This window comes from Myotis davidii, unplaced genomic scaffold (genome assembly GCF_000327345.1).
Source record: "Myotis davidii unplaced genomic scaffold, ASM32734v1 scaffold1331, whole genome shotgun sequence".
NCBI classification, from domain to species: domain Eukaryota; kingdom Metazoa; phylum Chordata; class Mammalia; order Chiroptera; family Vespertilionidae; genus Myotis; species Myotis davidii.
In genome coordinates, this window is record NW_006282666.1 from 31,272 (window position 1) to 36,973 (window position 5,702).

The following is a 5,702-nucleotide window of genomic DNA, read 5'->3' on the forward strand; positions in this document are numbered from 1 at the left end:
TCACCCCCCTGGTGTCTGTGTCCATTGGTTAGGCTTATATGCATGCATACAAGTGCTTTGGTTGTTCTTTCCCCCTTACCTCCACCCTTCCCTACCTTCCCTCTGAGTTTTGATGGTCTGGTTGATGCTTCTCTGTCTCTGAATCTGTTTTTGTTTATCAGTTTATGTTGTTCATTATCCTAATATATAAAAACCCAGGGTCCATAATGACTGAACGGATGACTAGTCCATCCCCCGGCCCTCTGGCTCCATTGATCAGGGGATGTCTAAGGGCGACCTGGGGTCCCTCAGGCTCCAATGAATCCGTGGCAGCAGCAACATTTTGAGTGGGAAGGTGGAAGGCAGACCGCTTGGTCCCTCCCTCGGCCCACAGGCTCCCATTGATCAGGGGATAGTTAATAGGGAACTGGAGTGAGTGAGTGGCCTGGGGACTGGCGAGCAGCTGGAAGGCAGGCCTCTTGGTCCCTACTCCTGGCCCTCAGTCTCCAATCAATAGGTGGTGAAGGCAGGGCAGAACTGGGGACTGGCTTCCTTAGTAGTCTTTGTAGGTTCAATCTCCAGAGGACAGACCAGGCACCAATGGACCAGCACCTCCGGCAAGATCCCAACAGCGCTGTGGGCATTCTGGAACTCAGCCTCGGGCACTGCGGCCACTTCCCCTACCTAGACACTCCACAAGAAAGAAAGGATACTGCCAGCAGCGCCAGAGGCGACCAGCAGTGACTGATTGCTCTCCCTGTGCTTTCTCCAGGTCACTCAAGCTGGCCCCCACTCGCCCCGCTCCAGATGAAGTGTGATCACTGCACACAGAAGGAATGCAGTAAAAAAAAAAAAACAAGAACCGATGACCAAGAGAATGCTGCAGTCAATGTCCAGAGTCTGGCTCAGGAGAACGGAGAGAAGGGAGAATTTCATAAGTTGGCTGATACCAAGATATTTCTGAGTGACTGCCTGGCATGTGACAGTTATGTGACCATAGAGAAAGGAGTCCAAGTTTCTCAACAGACCACCAAGGACTTCTGTGTTCTGAACCTTAATAAGAAATGTGATACCTCATAGCACAAAGTGCAGGCAATGTCCGTGTGCCTCTGCCTTATTTTGCTGCTAAATTCAGCCTCAGTGTCACTGATGCATCTGGAAGGCTCTACAGCTTCTTCAAAAGCCTTGGGGTGCACTGTCTTTGACATGAAGATAGCTGTGGACTTCAGCATCCTGGAGAGTCAGAAGGAATGTGTGTGTTGGTACTGCCAGCACTGTGAGGAAGAGCTCTGGCTACTCATACTGACCTCCGCCTGCCCTGGCTGGGACTGATATGCAGAGAGTGTGCTGAGTCACCCCATATCCCCCCACCTCTGCACAGCCAAGTCTCCCCAGCAGATCATGGGTGAAGGATTACTTCTCCAGACAGCAGAACCTGTCCCCAGACAAGATTTTCCATGTCATTGTGGCCCTGTGTTATGACAAGACACTGGAGAAGGTGTTCCCACAGCTTTACATAGTTCCCAGGGTGCTGACTGAGTGTTAACCTCAGGTGAAATTGTCCAGATAATGGAGCAAAGTGACCTCGCCTCGAGTGATGCTGCCATGGACAATCTGTTTGGAGACATGAAGGAGGAGGAGGTGAGGCTCCATGAGGGTGCCAGCTCCGACGAGTACCTGGAGCATATCTTCAGGCACATGGCCAAGGAGCTGTTCAATGAGGACATGGGGGTGCTCACCTACTGCACCCTGAGGAACAAAGACTTCCAGGAGTTCACTCTTGAAAGGGACGGAGAGGTTCTACTATGCTTTGAGGCTGCTTACGGCTTTCAGAACATCCAGAAGTGGTCCTGAAGCTGTGGAGGGACAATTTCCCTTGACACTTTGTGGAGGTCCTGGTCTGCACTGGGGATGCCTAAGCAGCAGGGGTCCGGCTCAGGCAGAGGACTGGCATGCAGATAGGGCACTGCTGTGGCAGATGGAAGAGATCTATGCTGCCATCCTAATGGGCCCCCGGAGACCAGTGCCCATGTGCAGGAGCTGTACCTGGAGTGGCTGAGTGGGGGGGTGACACCCCTGGGCCCAGGAAGCCCTGCACACCACCTAGCAGGGCCCAGGGCAGCCTGCCAGGACATCAAGTGGTAAAGGTCCAGCAGATGTTCGGCCTGCAGGCCACCTGAGGAGTGGTGTCAGATGAGTGAAGGAAAGGCTTAGCATCTCTGTCATCACTTTGATGTTCAGAATTCCCTGCTCCCCATCTGTTGGCTCTCTCCCTCTGAGGGGTGCTGTTGTCATCACATGGGTGCAACTGGAATATTGTATCTCCAGAGGATTGCCCCGATGTACCTATCCTTTTATCAAATGATGAAAAAAATTCCAAAAAACAGGAATGGAGACAGACTACTGTCCTTTAGGCTTAAAATAACTCTGGAAGTGTCCTGCAAAGAGCTGAGACTTGGTTCTGTCCACGCACCTCAGAAAGACTGGATGAGGAAATGGCCCGGTTTGGCCCTGACTTTACCCAGTTATGTTGCTCGTGTAGGTGTCTTTGCCACAATGTGAATAAGCTGCCACCTTTTGGAATAGGGGCTCATACAAAAGTCTAAAAATGGTAAGAATTCCTTCTATTTTACCGCAGAACAGTATTCCATTGTGTAGATGTAGCACAGTTTTTTAATCCACTCATCTACTGATGGGCACTTGGGCTGTTTCCAAACCTTAGTTATGGTAAATTGTGCTGCTAGGAACATAAGAGTGCATATATCCTTTCTGATTGGTGTTTCTAGTTTCTGAGGGTATATTCCTAGAAGTGGGATCACTGGGTCAAATGAGAGTCCCATTTTAAGTTTTTTGAGGAAACTCCATACTGTGCTCCACAGTGGCTGCAGCAGTCTGCATTCCCACCAGCAGTGAACTAGGGTTCCTTTTTCTCCACATCCTCTCCAGCACTTGTCTTTGTTGATTTGTTGATGATAGTCATTCTCACAGATGTGAGATGGTACCGCATTTCGTTTTGACTTGCATTTCTTGGATGATTAGTGACTTTGAGCATGTTTTGATATGTCTCTTGACCTTCCTTATGTCTTCTTTTGAAAAGTATCTATTTAGGTCCATTGCCCATTTTTTTATTGGGTTGTTTATCTTCCTTTTGTTAAGTTCTATGAGTTCCTTGTAAATATTGGAGACTAAACCCTTGGTGGAGATAACATTGGCAAATATGTTCTCTCATGCAGTGGCCTTTCTTGTTTTGTTGATGGTTTCTTTTGCTGTGCAAGAACTTTTTATTTTGATGTAGTCCCATTTGTTTATTTTCTCTTTAGTTTCCATTGCTCTAGGAGCTGCATCAGTGAAGAAATTGCTTCAGGATATGTCTGAGATTTTGCCGCCTGTGAATTCCTCTAGTATTTTTATGGTTTCATGTTTAAGTCCTTTATTCATTTTGAGTTTATTTTTGTGTATGGTATAAGTTGGTGACCTAGTTTCATTTTTTTTGCATGTATCTGTCCAATTTTCCCAACACCATTTATTTAAGAGGCTGTCTTGATTCCATTGTATGTCTTTGCCTCCTTTGTCAAATATTAATTGAGCATAATGGTTTGGGTCAATTTCTGGATTCTCTGTTCTGTTTCATTCATCTATATGTCTGTTCTTGTGCCAGTACCAGGCAGTTTTGAGACCAGTGTCTTTGTAATACAGCTTGATGTCTGGCATTGAGGTCCCTCCTACTTTGTTCATAAAGGATTGCTGCAGGTATTTGGGGTCTTTTTTTATTCCAGATAAATTTTTGGGATAGTTCGATCTAGGTCTGTGAAATATGCCATTGGTATTTTAATGGAGAGTGCATTGAATCTGTAGATTGCTTTGGGTAGTGTGGACATCTTGATGATGTTGATTCTACCAATCCATGAACATGGTATGTTCTTCCATCTGTTTATGTCTTCCTCTATCTCCATTTTCAGTGTCCTGTAGTTTTCCGCATATAGGTTTTTTTACCTCCTTAGTCAAGTTTATTCCTAGGTATCTTAAATTTTTTGGTGTGATAGTAAATGGGATTGCTCTTTTAGTCTCTCTTTCTGTAAGTTCATTATTGGTGTATAGAAATTTACCATTTCAACAATTTTCCAGAGTATAATTTTCCAGCATTATGTACACTCACATTGCTTTTTTTGCATCAATTCTTATGATTATGTGATTTTTGTTTCTCAATTTGTTTATATGATGTATCCCGTTTATTGACTTGTGGATATTGTATCCTTGCATCCCCAGAATAAATCCCACTTGGTCATAGTGTATGATCTTTCTGATGTAATGTTGGATCCAATTTGCTAGAATTTTGTTGAGGATTTTTAGCATATATGTTCATCAGGGATATTGGCCTGTAATTCTCTTTCTTTGTAGTGTCTTTATCTGATTTTTAGATTAGGGTAATGCTGGCTTCATAGAAAGAGTTTGGAAGTGTTCCTTCGACTTGAATTTTTTGGAATAATCTGAGGAGGGTAGGTTTTAGTTCTTCTTGGGATGCTTGATAAAACTCCCCTGTGAAGCTGTCCAGTCCAAGGCTTTTGTTTGCTGGAAGTTTTTTGTTTGTTTTTTTGTTTTTGTTTTTTATTCATTGCTTTAATTTCCTCCATAGTTATCAGCCTATTCAGATTTTTTAAAACATTTTTCTAATTGAGTTTTGGAAGATTGTATTTTTCCAGTAATACGTCCATTTCATTGATTTCTAATTTTTGCCATTGTAATCTGAGAAGATGATTGGTATGATTTCAATCTTCTTGAATTTGATGAGTTTGCCTGTGTCCCAATATGTGGTCTATCTTTGAAAATGTCCCGTGTGCACTTGAGATGAATGCATATTCTGTAGTTTTGGGGTGAAATGTTCTGAAGATGTCAATTAGTTCCATCTGATCTAGTGAGTAGTTTAGGATTGGTGTTTCTTTTTTGATTTTTTGTCTAGAAGGTTTATCCAGTGATGTAAATGAGGTGTTAAAGTCCCCAGTTATTATTGTATTGCTGTGGATCTCACCATTGATATCTTCCAGTAGGTTTTTTTTTATATATTTTGATGCTCCTGTATTAGGGCACATATGTTTACCAGCGTTATATATTCTTGTTGTACTGACCCCTTTAGTATTATGAAGTGGCCTTCCTTATCTCTTGGTGTGGTCTTCACTTTGAGGTCTATTTTGCCAGATATAAGTATTGCTACCAAAGCTTTGTTTTACATTTCCATTTGTCTGAAAACATTTTTCCCATCTCTTCATTTTCAGTCTGTGAGGGAATCTCTGTTCTCAGTTTGGTCTCTTGTAAACAGCATATATATGGGTCATGTTTTCTTATCAAATCAGCCAACTGATGTATTTTGATTAAAGCATTTAATCCATTTACTTTTAAAGTTATTAGTAATAAGTACTTGTTTTTAACCATTTTTGTTCTTTATGCCTGTGTTTCTTCTTCCCTTTCTATTTCTTCTTTTCACAACAGTCTCTTTAGCATTTCTTGCATTGCTGGCTTAGTAGTAATAAACTCCCTTAGCCTATTTTTGTCTGTGAAGCTCCTGATTTCCCCCACAATTTTGAATGATACCCTTGTTGGATAGAGTATTTTTGGATTCAGTCCCTTGCTTTACATCACTTTGTATACTTCCTTCCATTCCTTTCTGGCCTGATGTGTTTCTGTTGATAAATCATTTAATAGCCTAATAGGTGATACCTCGTATGTAA

At 42.9% G+C, this 5,702-nt stretch overlaps 1 pseudogene; it reads left to right on the forward strand.

Annotated features, from left to right (window-relative positions):
• Positions 1-786: 786 nt before the first annotated feature.
• Positions 787-2,086, forward strand: LOC102769549 (annotated as a pseudogene).
• Positions 2,087-5,702: the final 3,616 nt, after the last annotated feature.